Source organism: Anomaloglossus baeobatrachus, chromosome 7, assembly GCF_048569485.1.
Source record: "Anomaloglossus baeobatrachus isolate aAnoBae1 chromosome 7, aAnoBae1.hap1, whole genome shotgun sequence".
NCBI lineage: Eukaryota > Metazoa > Chordata > Amphibia > Anura > Aromobatidae > Anomaloglossus > Anomaloglossus baeobatrachus.
The window spans coordinates 253,336,446-253,351,734 of NC_134359.1; the positions used below are offsets into that span (position 1 = coordinate 253,336,446).

At 54.3% G+C, this 15,289-nt stretch overlaps 1 protein-coding gene across 1 annotated transcript in view; it reads left to right on the forward strand.

The window, feature by feature from the left end:
* The window catches only part of EIF2AK1 (eukaryotic translation initiation factor 2 alpha kinase 1), a 98,574-nt gene that overhangs the window by 53,794 nt on the left and 29,491 nt on the right, over positions 1-15,289 (forward strand). The window lies entirely within an intron of this gene.

The following is a 15,289-nucleotide window of genomic DNA, read 5'->3' on the forward strand; positions in this document are numbered from 1 at the left end:
GTGGCATACATCAACCACCAAGGGGGGACACGCAGTCGGCAAGCCTTCCAGGAAGTCCGGCGGATTCTGATGTGGGTGGAAGCCACGGCCTCCACCATATCCGCAGTTCACATCCCCGGCGTAGAAAACTGGGAAGCAGACTTCCTCAGTCGCCAGGGCATGGACGCAGGGGAATGGTCCCTTCACCCAGACGTGTTTCAGGAAATCTGTCGCCGATGGGGAAGGCCGGACGTCGACCTCATGGCGTCCCGGCACAACAACAAGGTCCCAACCTTCATGGCACGGTCTCGCGATCAAAGAGCGCTGGCGGCAGACGCCCTAGTGCAAGATTGGTCGCAGTTCCGGCTCCCTTATGTGTTTCCACCTCTGGCACTCTTGCCCAGAGTGCTACGCAAGATCAGATCCGATTGCAGCCGCGTCATACTCGTCGCCCCAGACTGGCTGAGGAGGGCGTGGTATCCGGATCTGTGGCAGCTCACGGTCGGCCAACCGTGGGCACTACCAGACCGACCAGACTTACTGTCCCAAGGGCCGTTTTTCCATCGGAATTCTGCGGCCCTCAACCTGACTGTGTGGCCATTGAGTCCTGGATCCTAGCGTCTTCAGGATTGTCCCAAGGGGTCGTTGCCACCATGAGACAGGCTAGGAAGCCCACGTCCGCTAAGATCTACCACAGAACGTGGAGGATATTCTTATCCTGGTGCTCTGCTCAGGGAGTGTCTCCCTGGCCATTTGCATTGCCTACCTTTCTTTCTTTCCTGCAATCTGGGTTAGAAAAAGGTTTGTCGCTCGGCTCCCTTAAAGGTCAGGTCTCGGCGCTATCCGTCTTTTTTCAGAGGCGTTTGGCACGCCTTCCTAAGGTGCGCACGTTCCTACAGGGGGTTTGCCATATCGTACCCCCGTACAAGCGGCCGTTAGATCCATGGGATCTGAACAGGGTACTAGTTGCCCTCCAGAAGCCGCCCTTCGAGCCTCTGAGGGAGGTTTCACTTTCTAGACTATCACAGAAAGTGGCTTTTCTGGTAGCGATCACATCTCTTCGGAGAGTGTCTGAGCTGGCAGCACTATCATCCAAGGCTCCCTTCCTGGTCTTCCACCAGGACAAGGTAGTGCTGCGCCCCATTCAGGAGTTTCAACCGAAGGTGGTATCCTCTTTTCATCTTAATCAGGATATCTCTTTGCCTTCGTTTTGTCCTCATGCAGTTCATCGGTATGAGAAGGATTTACATTTGTTAGATCTGGTGAGAGCACTCAGAATCTACATTTCCCGCACGGCGCCCTTGCGCCGTTCGGATGCACTCTTTGTCCTTGTCGCTGGTAAGCGCAAAGGGTCGCAGGCTTCTAAGGCCACCCTGGCTCGATGGATCAAAGAACCAATTCTTGAAGCCTACCGTTCTGCTGGGCATCCGGTTCCATCAGGGCTGAAGGCCCATTCTACCAGAGCCGTGGGTGCATCCTGGGCATTGCGACACCAGGCTACGGCTCAACAGGTGTGCCAGGCAGCTACCTGGTCGAGTCTGCACACTTTCACCAAACATTATCAGGTGCATACCTATGCTTCGGCGGACGCCAGCCTAGGTAGAAGAGTCCTGCAGGCGGCAGTTGCCTCCATATAGGGGAGGGCTGTCTTGCAGCTCTAACATGAGGTATTCTTTACCCACCCAGGGACAGCTTTTGGACGTCCCAATCGTCTGGGTCTCCCAATGGAGCGCCGAAGAAGAAGGGAATTTTGTTACTTACCGTAAATTCCTTTTCTTCTAGCTCCTATTGGGAGACCCAGCACCCGCCCTGTTGTCCTTCGGGATTTTTGGTTGTTTTTCGGGTACACATGTTGTTCATGTTGAACGGTTTTCAGTTCTCCGAGGTTACTTCGGAGTGAATTTGTTTAAACCAGTTATTGGCTTTCCTCCTTCTTGCTTTTGCACTAAAACTGGTGAGCCAGTGATCCCACTGGGGGTGTATAGCCAGAAGGGGAGGGGCCTTACACTTTTTAGTGTAATTGCTTTGTGTGGCCTCCGGAGGCAGTGCTATACACCCAATCGTCTGGGTCTCCCAATAGGAGCTAGAAGAAAAGGAATTTACGGTAAGTAACAAAATTCCCTTCTTTCCAAGCGCCTTAAGGATACACGTTACCCTTTCCCCCCTGACGTGGTCAAGGGCTGGACTCAGTGTCCCAAGGTGGATCCTCCAATCTCGAGACTTGCGGCTAGATCCATAGTTGCAGTGGAAGATGGAGCTTCACTCAAGGATGCCACTGACAGACAGATGGAGCTCTGGTTGAAATCCATCTATGAAGCTATCGGCGCGTCTTTTGCTCCAGCATTCGCAGCCGTATGGGCACTCCAAGCTATCTCAGCTGGTCAGGCGCAAATTGACGCACTCACACGTACGTCTGCGCCGCAGGTGGCGTCTATAACCTCTCAAACGTCGGCATTTGCGTCCTACGCTATTAATGCTGTCCTGGACTCTGCGAGCCGTACGGGGGTTGCAGCCGACAATTCGGTGGCAATACGCAGGGCCTTGTGGCTGCGGGAATGGAAGGCAGATTCGGCTTCCAAAAAGTGCTTAACTGGATTGCCATTTTCTGGCGACCGTTTGTTTGGTGAGAGATTGGATGAAATCATCAAACAATCCAAGGGAAAGGAAACATCCTTACCACAGGCCAAACCAAAAACACCCCAACAGAGGAGGGGACAGTCGAGGTTTCGGTCCTTTCGGGGTGCGGGCAGGTCCCAATTCTCCTCGTCCAAAAGGCCTCAGAAGGATCAGAGGAACTCCGACGCATGGCGGTCTAAATCACGCCCTAAAAAGACCGCCGGAGGTGCCGCTACTAAGGCGGCTTCCTCATGACTTACGGCCTCCTCACACCGCATCCTCGGTCGGTGGCAGGCTCTCCCGCTTTTGCGACACCTGGCTGCCACAAGTAAAAGACCGTTGGGTGAGAGACATTTTGTCTCACGGTTACAGGATAGAGTTCAGCTCTCGTCCTCCGACTCGATTCTTCAGAACATCTCCGCCTCCCGAGCGAGCCGAGGCTCTTCTGCAGGCGGTGGGCATTCTGAAGGCAGAAGGAGTGGTGGTCCCGGTTCCTCTTCAGCAACAGGGCCACGGTTTCTACTCCAACCTGTTTGTGGTTCCAAAGAAGGACGGGTCCTTCCGTCCTGTTTTGGACCTAAAACTGCTCAACAAACACGTAAGGACCAGGCGGTTCCGGATGGAATCCCTCCGCTCCCTCATCGCCTCAATGTCCCAAGGAGATTTCCTAGCATCGATCGATATCAAGGATGCTTTTCTTCAGCGCTCTATTGGGAGACCCAGACGATTGGGGTATAGCTACTGCCCTCCGGAGGCCACACAAAGCACTACACTAAAAAGTGCAAGGCCCCTCCCCTTCTGGCTATACCCCCCCGTGGTATCACGGGTACTCCAGTTTTCAAGCTTTGTGCGAAGGAGGTCAGACATCCACGCATAGCTCCACAGATTTTAGTCAGCAGCAGCTGCTGACTATTTCGGATGGAAGAAAAGAGGGCCCATATAGGGCCCCCAGCATGCTCCCTTCTCACCCGTGGATGGTGTTGTAAGGTTGAGGTACCTATTGCTGGTACAGAGGCTGGAGCCCCACATGCTGTTTTCCTTCCACATCCCCTTGTAGGGCTCTGTGGAAGTGGGATCCTGCCGGCCTCAAAGCTCTGACGCCGGGCTCCATCCACAGACCCATAGCACCTGGTGGATGCCGAGCAGGAGTACCATCAGGGACATGGCCCTGCATCATACAGGTACTCTGTGTCCCCGGCAGGCACAGACACACTCCGGGCTGGCTGGGTGTTGTAGTGCGCCGGGGACCGTAACGCTAGAGCTAGTGTTCCTACAGTTTAACTGGGGGACTTTTTTCTGTGTGTGGGAACGCAGCGCCGACCCCCGCTGGACCGGCGGCGCTGCTGTGACTTTTAGTTCGCCGGGGACACGCCGACCGCGCTTTTACGGCGGTGGCGTTTATAAATCTAGTCCCCGGCTTTTGCGGCCTAGGACGCCGGCAGCTCCGATTCGTTCCCGCCCCCACCCTGTCAATCAGGGTAGGGGAGAGACGCTGTTTCACGGCAGCGACGAGGGCTGGAGCCTGATTTACATGCTCCAGCCCTCTCACTAGGCACAGAGGGAAGCAGGCTTCCCGCTCTTAGCCAGGAACGCCCAGGGCCCGCCCCCCCTCCTCTCTCAGGACGCCGGCAGCCATTACATGCATGTCTGGCTGGAGGAAGGACGCAAGGCTCTGGGAGACCTGGACTAGGGGGCTTTGGAGATCACACACCCGCTCTTAAGCGGGCGGTAAGCGGCTTTTCAGCTGGCCCCTCTAGTGCCTCAGTGTGTATTAGTGTACTGTGTCACTGGACATATATATATTTCCTTATTGCTTGCACTGTGAGGTCGCTTCCTGGCTGTATACCCAGATCACTCTGAGGAGGCAGCAACATGTCATCCGCAAAACGCAAGGCTGCCAAGGCTAGGGCTGTGTACACTGCGTGTGCTGCATGTGGGGCTGCTCTACCAGCAGGCTCCAAGGACCCCCATTGTGTGCAATGCTCAGATCCGGTGCTGCTTCGCCAGCCGGAGTCAGGAGAGATAGTGACCCAGGCTGAGACGCCTGTAAGTCCTGCCCCGGTGTCAGGGACAGACTTTGCAGTTTTTGCGGATAATATGTCTGTGACTATGGCAAAAATCCTTGAAACTTTGCAATCCATGCCTGGGGCTCAGTCTATGGACACGGCGAGGTCTCTGTCCTCTAATCCCCCTCAGTTGGATTTAATCCAGACTGCAAGGGGGTCCCCGGCTTCACAGGCTGAGTATTATGACTCAGATGATAGCCCCAGCCACCCTAAGCGAGCTCGCTGGGAAAGACCCTCAACGTCATCACACTGCTCAGGGTCTCAGCGCAATCAGTCTCCCTGTGATGCGTCTGATGAGAGTGATCAGGAGTCTTATCCTGGAACCCCTCTCAATCTGGATACCCCGGATGGGGACGCCATGGTAAACGATCTTATCTCAGCCATCAATAGACTGTTAGATATTTCTCCCCCAGCCCCTTCAGCAGAGGAGGCAGCTGCAGAGCAGGAGAAGTTTCGTTTCCTCTATCCCAAGCGTAAATTAAGTGCTTTCTTGGATCACTCTGACTTCAGAGAGTCAATCCAGAAACACGACGCTCATCCAGAAAGGTGTTTCTCTAAACGTTCTAAGGATACACGTTTCCCTTTTCCCCCTGATGTGGTCAAGCGCTGGACCCAGTGTCCAAAAGTTGACCCCCCGATTTCCAAGCTTGCAGCTAGATCCATAGTTGCAGTGGAGGATGGCGCTTCACTTAAGGATGCCAATGACAGACAGATGGACCTTTGGTTAAAATCTGTCTATGAAGCTATCGGCGCGTCGTTTGCTCCAGCATTCTCAGCCGTATGGGCACTCCAAGCTATTTCAGCTGGTTTAGCAAAAGTGGATGCTATCTTACATCCAGCGGTGCCGCAAGTGGCGTCCCTTACCTCGCAGATGTCCGCGTTCGCGTCTTACGCTATCAATGCGGTCCTAGAATCTACCAGCCGCACCTCAATGGCGTCCGCCAATTCGGTAGTTTTGCGCAGAGCCTTGTGGTTAAAGGACTGGAAAGCAGATGCTGGTTCCAAAAAATGTTTAACCAGCCTGCCTTTATCTAGAGATAGACTGTTTGGCGAACCATTGGCTGACATCATTAAACAGTCCAAGGGTAAAGACTCTTCTTTACCCCAGCCCAGAACAAGCAAACCTCAGCAGAAAAAGTGGCAGCAGAGGTTTCAGTCCTTTCGAGGTTCGGGCAAGACACAATTCTCCTCGTCCAAAGGGACTCAGAGGACGCAAAGAAGCTCAGATTCCTGGCGGGCTCACGCGCGCCCCAAGAAAGCAAATGGAGGAACCGCTTCCAAAGCGGCCACCTCATGACTTCCAGCTCCCCCCCCTCCGCATCTCCGGTCGGGGGCAGGCTCTCCCGCTTTTCCGTCATTTGGATGTCACAGGTCAAAGACCGGTGGGTGACAGACATTTTGTCGCGCGGGTACAGAATCGAGTTCAGTTCTCGTCCTCCAGCTCGGTTCTTCAGAACCTCCCCACATCCAGACCGAGCAGATGCCCTGCTGCAGGCGGTGGACTCCCTAAGAGCGGAAGGAGTAGTGGTTCCTGTACCGCCTCAGGAACAAGGGCGAGGGTTTTACTCCAATCTCTTTGTGGTTCCAAAAAAGGACGGCTCGTTCCGTCCTGTTCTGGATCTAAAGCTGCTCAACAAACATGTGCACGCCAGGCGGTTCCGGATGGAAACCCTCCGCTCTGTCGTGGCCTCAATGTCTCAAGGAGACTTCCTTGCCTCAATAGACATCAAAGATGCTTATCTCCACGTGCCAATTGCTACAGAACATCAACGTTTTCTACGTTTTGTGATAGGAAACGAACATCTTCAGTTCGTAGCTCTGCCATTCGGTCTGGCGACAGCCCCACGGGTTTTCACCAAGGTCATGGCGGCAGTGGTAGCAGTCTTGCACTCTCAGGGACACTCGGTGATCCCTTACCTAGACGATCTACTTGTCAAGGCACCCTCTCAAGAGGCATGCCAACTCAGTCTACATGCTACACTGGAGACTCTACAGACGTTTGGATGGATCATCAACTTTCCAAAGTCGAATCTGTCTCCGACACAGTCACTAACGTATCTTGGCATGGAGTTCCATACTCGAGCAGCGAGAGTGAAGCTTCCGCTGAACAAGCAGCGGTCACTACAGACAGGGGTGCAATCCCTCCTTCAGGGCCAGTCGCACCCCTTACGGCGCCTCATGCACTTCCTCGGGAAGATGGTGGCAGCCATGGAAGCAGTTCCCTTTGCGCAGTTTCATCTGCGCCCACTTCAATGGGACATTCTCCGCCAATGGGACGGGAAGTCAACGTCCCTGGACAGGAAAGTCTCTCTTTCCCAGACGGCCAAGGACTCTCTACAATGGTGGCTCCTTCCCACCTCATTGTCTCAGGGAAGATCCTTCCTGCCCCCATCCTGGGCAGTGGTCACGACAGATGCGAGTCTGTCAGGGTGGGGAGCAGTGTTTCTCCACCACAGGGCTCAGGGGACGTGGACTCCGCAGGAGTCCACCCTTCAGATCAATGTTCTGGAAATCAGAGCAGTGTATCTTGCCCTACTAGCCTTCCAGCAGTGGCTGGAAGGAAGGCAGATCCGAATTCAGTCGGACAACTCCACAGCGGTGGCATACATCAACCACCAAGGGGGGACACGCAGTCGGCAAGCCTTCCAGGAAGTCCGGCGGATTCTGATGTGGGTGGAAGCCACGGCCTCCACCATATCCGCAGTTCACATCCCCGGCGTAGAAAACTGGGAAGCAGACTTCCTCAGTCGCCAGGGCATGGACGCAGGGGAATGGTCCCTTCACCCGGACGTGTTTCAGGAAATCTGTCGCCGATGGGGAGTGCCGGACGTCGACCTAATGGCGTCCCGGCACAACAACAAGGTCCCGGCATTCATGGCGAGGTCGCGCGATCAAAGAGCTCTGGCGGCAGACGCATTAGTTCAAGATTGGTCGCAGTTCCGGCTCCCATACGTCTTCCCGCCTCTGGCACTCTTGCCCAGAGTGTTACGCAAGATCAGATCCGATTGCAGCCGCGTCATACTCGTCGCCCCAGACTGGCCGAGGAGATCGTGGTATCCGGATCTGTGGCATCTCACGGTCGGTCGACCGTGGTCACTGCCAGACCGACCAGACTTACTGTCCCAAGGGCCGTTTTTCCATCAGAATTCTGCGGCCCTGAACCTGACTGTGTGGCCATTGAGTCCTGGATCCTAGCGTCTGCAGGATTATCTCAAGGAGTCGTAGCCACAATGAGACAGGCTAGGAAGTCAACGTCTGCTAAGATCTACCACAGGACGTGGAAGATTTTCTTATCTTGGTGCTCTGCACAGAGAGTATCCCCTTGGCCATTTGCATTGCCCACCTTTCTTTCCTTCCTGCAATCGGGGTTGGAAAAGGGCTTGTCGCTAAGTTCCCTTAAAGGGCAAGTCTCGGCACTGTCTGTGTTTTTTCAGAAGCGTCTAGCACGTCTTCCTAAGGTGCGCACGTTCCTACAGGGGGTCTGTCATATTGTGCCCCCGTACAAGCGGCCGTTAGATCCATGGGATCTGAACAGAGTACTTGTTGCTCTGCAAAAGCCGCCCTTCGAGCCTCTAAAGGACGTTTCCTTTTCTCGACTGTCACAGAAAGTGGCGTTTCTTGTCGCGATCACATCGCTTCGGCGAGTGTCTGAGCTGGCAGCTTTGTCATCCAAGGCTCCTTTCCTGGTGTTCCACCAGGACAAGGTAGTGCTGCGCCCCATTCCGGAGTTTCTCCCTAAGGTCGTATCCTCGTTTCATCTTAATCAGGATATATCCTTGCCTTCCTTTTACCCTCATCCGGTTCACCGGTATGAAAAGGACTTACGTTTGCTAGATCTGGTGAGAGCACTCAGAATCTACATCTCCCGAACGGCGCCCATACGCCGTTCCGATGCACTTTTTGTCCTTGTCGCTGGTCCGCGCAAGGGATTGCAGGCTTCTAAAGCCACCCTGGCTCGATGGATCAAAGAACCAATTCTAGAGGCCTACCGCTCTGCGGGGCTTCCGGTTCCTTCAGGGCTAAAAGCCCACTCAACCAGAGCCGTGGGTGCGTCCTGGGCATTACGTCACCAGGCTTCGGCTCAACAGGTGTGCCAGGCAGCAACCTGGTCCAGTCTGCACACTTTCACCAAGCATTATCAGGTGCATACCTATGCTTCGGCGGATGCCAGCTTAGGTAGAAGAGTCCTGCAGGCGGCAGTGACATCCCCGTAGGGGAGGGCTGTTTTTTGCAGCTCTAACATGAGGTATTTCTTTACCCACCCAGGGACAGCTTTTGGACGTCCCAATCGTCTGGGTCTCCCAATAGAGCGCTGAAGAAGAAGGGAATTTTGTTACTTACCGTAAATTCCTTTTCTTCTAGCTCTTATTGGGAGACCCAGCACCCGCCCTGTTGTCCTTCGGGATTTTTTTGTTGTTTGCGGGTACACATGTTGTTCATGTTGAACGGTTTTTTCAGTTCTCCGATGTTTCTCGGAGTTAATTTGTTTAAACCAGTTATTGGCTTCCTCCTTCTTGCTTTGGCACTAAAACTGGAGTACCCGTGATACCACGGGGGGGTATAGCCAGAAGGGGAGGGGCCTTGCACTTTTTAGTGTAGTGCTTTGTGTGGCCTCCGGAGGGCAGTAGGTATACCCCAATCGTCTGGGTCTCCCAATAAGAGCTAGAAGAAAAGGAATTTACGGTAAGTAACAAAATTCCCTTCATCTCCACGTACCAATTGCTCCAGAGCATCAGCGCTTCTTGCGCTTCGCCATAGGAGACGAACACCTTCAGTTCGCGGCACTGCCGTTCGGCCTGGCGACAGCCCCAAGGGTTTTCACCAAAGTCATGGCTACAGTAGTTGCGGTCCTCCACTCTCAGGGTCACTCAGTGATACCTTACTTAGACGATCTGCTGGTCAAGGCACCCTCTCAAGAGGCATGCCAACACAGCCTCAACGTTACTCTAGAGATTCTCCAGAGTTTCGGGTGGATCATCAATTTTCCAAAGTCAAATCTGACACCGGTCCAATCGCTGACATATCTTGGCATGGAGTTTCATACTCTTCCAGCGATAGTGAAGCTTCCGCTGGACAAACAGCGTTCACTACAGACAGGGGTGCAATCTCTCCTTCAAGGTCGGTCACACCCCTTGAGGCGCCTCATGCACTTCCTGGGGAAGATGGTGGCAGCAATGGAAGCAGTCCCTTTCGCGCAGTTTCACCTGCGTCCACTTCAATGGGACATCCTACGCAAGTGGGACAGGATGCCGACGTCCCTAGACAGGAACGTTTCCCTCTCTCAGGCAACCAAAGCTTCCCTTCGGTGGTGGCTTCTTCCCACTTCATTATCGAAGGGGAAATCCTTCCTACCCCCATCCTGGGCGGTGGTCACGACGGACGCGAGCCTGTCAGGGTGGGGAGCAGTTTTTCTCCACCACAGGGCTCAGGGTATGTGGACTCAGCAAGAGTCCTCACTTCAGATCAATGTTCTGGAGATCAGGGCAGTGTATCTTGCCCTAAAAGCGTTCCAGCAGTGGCTGGAAGGCAAGCAGATCCGAATTCAGTCGGACAACTCCACAGCAGTGGCTTACATCAACCACCAAGGTGGGACACGCAGTCGGCAAGCCTTCCAGGAAGTCCGGCGGATTCTGCTGTGGGTGGAAGCCACAGCATCCACCATATCCGCAGTTCACATCCCGGGCGTAGAAAACTGGGAAGCAGACTTTCTCAGTCGCCAGGGCATGGACGCAGGGGGATGGTCCCTTCACCCGGACGTGTTTCAGGAGATCTGTTGCCGCTGGGGGATGCCGGACGTCGACCTAATGGCGTCACGGCACAACAACAAGGTCCCAACATTCATGGCTCGATCTCAAGATCACAGAGCTCTGGCGGCAGACGCCTTAGTTCAGGATTGGTCGCAGTTTCGGCTTCCTTATGTGTTTCCTCCTCTGGCACTGTTGCCCAGAGTGTTACGCAAGATCAGGGCCGACTGCCGCCGCGTCATCCTCGTCGCTCCAGACTGGCCGAGGAGGTCGTGGTACCCGGATCTGTGGCATCTCACGGTCGGCCAACCGTGGGCACTGCCAGACCGACCAGATTTGCTGTCTCAAGGGCCGTTTTTCCATCTGAATTCTGCGGCCCTCAACCTGACTGTGTGGCCATTGAGTCCTGGATCCTAGCGTCTTCAGGATTATCTCAAGAGGTCATTGCCACTATGAGACAGGCTAGGAAACCTACGCCCGCCAAGATCTACATTTCTCGAACGGCGCCCCTGCGCCGCTCGGATGCACTCTTTGTCCTTGTCGCTGGCCAGCGTAAAGGGACACAAGCTTCCAAGTCAACCCTGGCTCGGTGGATCAAGGAACCAATTCTCGAAGCTTACCGTTCCTCGGGGCTTCCGGTTCCCTCAGGACTGAAGGCCCATTCTACCAGGGCCGTGGGAGCGTCCTGGGCCTTGCGACACCAGGCTACGGCTCAGCAGGTGTGTCAGGCAGCTACCTGGTCGAGCCTGCACACTTTCACGAAGCACTATCAGGTGCATACCTATGCTTCGGCAGATGCCAGCCTAGGTAGGCGAGTCCTTCAGGCGGCAGTTGCCCACCTGTAGGACGGAGCCGTTACGGCTCTATTATGAGGTATTATTTACCCACCCAGGGACTGCTTTTGGACGTCCCAATTGTCTGGGTCTCCCAATAAGGAGCTACAAAGAAGAAGGGAATTTTGTTTACTTACCGTAAATTCCTTTTCTTCTAGCTCCAATTGGGAGACCCAGCACCCGCCCCTGTTTTTGTATAACACATGTTGTTCATGTTAAATGGTTTCAGTTCTCCGATATTCCTTCGGATTGAATTTACTTTAAACCAGTTTATAATTTTTTCCTCCTTCGGGCTTTTGCACCAAAACTGATGAGCCCGTAGCAGTACGGGGGGTGTATAGGCTGAAGGGGAGGGGCTTTACACTTTTAGTGTAATACTTTGTGTGGCCTCCAGAGGCATAAGCTATACACCCCAATTGTCTGGGTCTCCCAATTGGAGCTAGAAGAAAAGGAATTTACGGTAAGTAAACAAAATTCCCTTCATGAAGCTATAGGCGCGTCTTTTGCCCCAGCATTCGCTGCCGTATGGGCACTCCAAGCTATCTCAGCTTGTCAGGCGCAGATTAATGCAGTAACACGTACATCCACCCCGCAAGTGGTGTCCTTAACCAATCAGGCGTCGGCGTTTGCGTCCTACGCCATTAATGCTATCCTGGACTCTGCGAGCCGTACGGCGGTGGCATCCGCCAACTCGGTGGTACTCCGCAGGGCCATGTGGCTACGTGAATGGAAGGCAGACTCTGCTTCCAAAAAGTTCTTAACCGGTTTGCCATTGGCTGGCGACCGCTTGTTTGGTGAGCGATTGGATGAAATCATTAAACAATCCAAGGGAAAGGATTCATCCTTACCCCAGTCCAAACCAAACAGACCTCAACCACGGAAGGTACAATCGAGGTTTCGGTCCTTTCGGACCGCGGGCAGATCTCAATTTTCCTCGTCCAAAAGGCCTCAGAAAGATCAGAGGAACTCTGATGCATGGCGGTCTAAGTCACGTCCTAAGAAGACCGCCGGAGGAACCGCTCCCAAAGCGGCCTCCGCATGACTTTCGGCCTCCTCAAACCGCATCCTCGGTCGGTGGCAGGCTCTCCCGCTTTTGCGACGCCTGGCTGCCACAGGTAAAAGACCGATGGGTGAGAGACATTCTATCCCACGGTTACAGGATAGAGCTCAGCTCTCGTCCTCCGACTCGGTTCTTCAGAACATCTCCGCCCCCCGAGCGAGCCGATGCTCTTCTTCAGGCGGTGTGCACTCTGAAGGCGGAAGGAGTGGTGATCCCGGTTCCTCTTCAGCAACGGGGTCACGGTTTTTACTCCAACTTGTTCGTGGTGCCAAAAAAGGACGGATCCTTCCGTCCCGTTCTGGACCTAAAGCTGCTCAACAAGCATGTGAAAACCAGGCGGTTCCGGATGGAATCGCTCCGCTCCGTCATCGCCTCAATGTCCCAAGGAGATTTCCTAGCATCAATAGACATCAAAGATGCTTATCTCCACGTACCGATTTCACCAGAGCATCAGCGCTTCCTGCGCTTCGCCATAGGGGACGAACACCTTCAGTTCGTGGCACTACCTTTTGGCCTGGCAACAGCCCCACGGGTCTTCACCAAGGTCATGGCAACAGTGGTGGCAATCCTACACTCTCAGGGACACTCGGTGATCCCTTACTTAGACGATCTACTTGTCAAGGCACCCTCTCAAGGGGCATGCCAACACAGCCTGAACATTGCTCTGGAAACTCTCCAGAGATTCGGGTGGATCATCAATTTTCCAAAGTCAAATCTGACACCGGCCCAATCACTGACATATCTTGGCATGGAGTTTCATACTCTCTCAGCGATAGTGAAGCTTCCGCTGAACAAACAGCGTTCACTACAGACAGGGGTGCAATCTCTCCTTCATGGTCAGTCACACTCACTGAGGCGCCTCATGCACTTCCTAGGGAAGATGGTGGCAGCAATGGAGGCAGTTCCTTTTGCGCAGTTTCATCTGCGCCCACTTCAATGGGACATTCTCCGCAAATGGGACAGGAAGTCGACGTCCCTCGACAGGAACGTCTCCCTTTCTCGGGCAGCCAAAGCTTCCCTTCAGTGGTGGCTTCTTCCCACTTCTCTGTCGGAGGGGAAATCCTTCCTGCCCCCATCCTGGGCTGTGGTCACGACGGACGCGAGTCTGTCAGGGTGGGGAGCGGTCTTCCTCCACCACAGGGCTCAGGGAACCTTGACTCCGACAGAGTCCTCCCTTCAGATCAATGTTCTGGAGATAAGGGCAGTGTATCTTGCCCTAAAAGCGTTCCAGCCGTGGCTGGAAGGCAAACAGATCCGAATTCAGTCGGACAACTCCACAGCGGTGGCATACATCAACCACCAAGGCGGGACACGCAGTCGGCAAGCCTTCCAGGAAGTTCGGCGGATTCTGCTGTGGGTGGAAGCCACAGCCTCGACCATATCCGCAGTTCACATCCCGGGCGTAGAAAACTGGGAAGCAGACTTTCTCAGTCGCCAGGGCATGGATGCAGGGGAATGGTCCCTTCACCCGGACGTGTTTCAGGAGATCTGTTGCCGCTGGGGCATGCCGGATGTCGACCTAATGGCGTCCCGGCACAACAACAAGGTACCGACGTTCATGGCACGGTCTCAAGATCACAGAGCTCTGGCGGCAGACGCCTTAGTTCAGGATTGGTCGCAGTTTCAACTCCCTTATGTGTTTCCTCCTCTGGCACTGTTGCCCAGAGTGTTACGCAAGATCAGGGCCGACTGCCGCCGCGCCATCCTCGTCGCTCCAGACTGGCCGAGGAGGTCGTGGTACCCGGATCTGTGGCATCTCACGGTCGGCCAACCGTGGGTACTACCAGACCGACCAGACTTGCTGTCTCAAGGGCCGTTTTTCCATCTGAATTCTGCGGCCCTGAACCTGACTGTGTGGCCATTGAGTCCTGGATCCTAGCGTCTTCAGGATTATCTCAAGAGGTCATTGCCACCATGAGACAGGCTAGGAAACCAACGTCCGCCAAGATCTACCACAGGACGTGGAAAATATTCCTGTCGTGGTGCTCTGCTCAGGGTGTTTCTCCCTGGCCGTTTACCTTGCCCACTTTTCTGTCCTTCCTTCAATCCGGATTAGAAAAGGGTTTGTCACTAGGCTCCCTTAAGGGACAAGTCTCTGCGCTCTCTGTCTTTTTTCAGAAGCGCCTAGCCAGACTTCCACAGGTTCGCACGTTCCTGCAGGGGGTTTGTCACATCGTACCTCCTTACAAGCGTCCGTTAGAACCCTGGGATCTGAACAGGGTGCTGATGGTTCTTCAGAAACCACCGTTCGAGCCAATGAGGGATATCTCTCTCTCACGCCTTTCGCAGAAAGTGGTTTTCCTAGTAGCAGTCACTTCGCTTCGGAGAGTGTCTGAGCTAGCAGCGCTGTCATGCAAAGCCCCCTTCCTGGTGTTTCACCAGGACAAGGTGGTGCTGCGTCCGGTCCCGGAATTTCTCCCTAAGGTGGTATCCCCGTTTCATCTCAATCAGGATATCTCCTTACCTTCTTTTTGCCCTCATCCAGTTCACCAATGTGAAAAGGATTTGCACTTGTTAGATCTGGTGAGAGCACTCAGATTCTACATTTCTCGTACGGCGCCCCTGCGCCGCTCGGATGCACTCTTTGTCCTTGTCGCTGGCCAGCGTAAAGGGACACAAGCTTCCAAGTCAACCCTGGCTCGGTGGATCAAGGAACCAATTCTCGAGGCTTATCGTTCCTCCGGGCTTCCGGTTCCCTCAGGGCTGAAGGCCCATTCTACCAGGGCCGTGGGAGCGTCCTGGGCTTTGCGGCACCAGGCTACGGCTCAGCAGGTGTGTCAGGCGGCTACCTGGTCGAGCCTGCACACTTTCACGAAACACTATCAGGTGCATACCTATGCTTCGGCAGATGCCAGCCTAGGTAGGCGAGTCCTTCAGGCGGCGGTTGCCCACCTGTAGGACGGAGCCGGTTACGGCTCTATTATGAGGTATTATTTACCCACCCAGGGACTGCTTTTGGACGTCCCAATTGTCTGGGTCTCCCAATGGAGC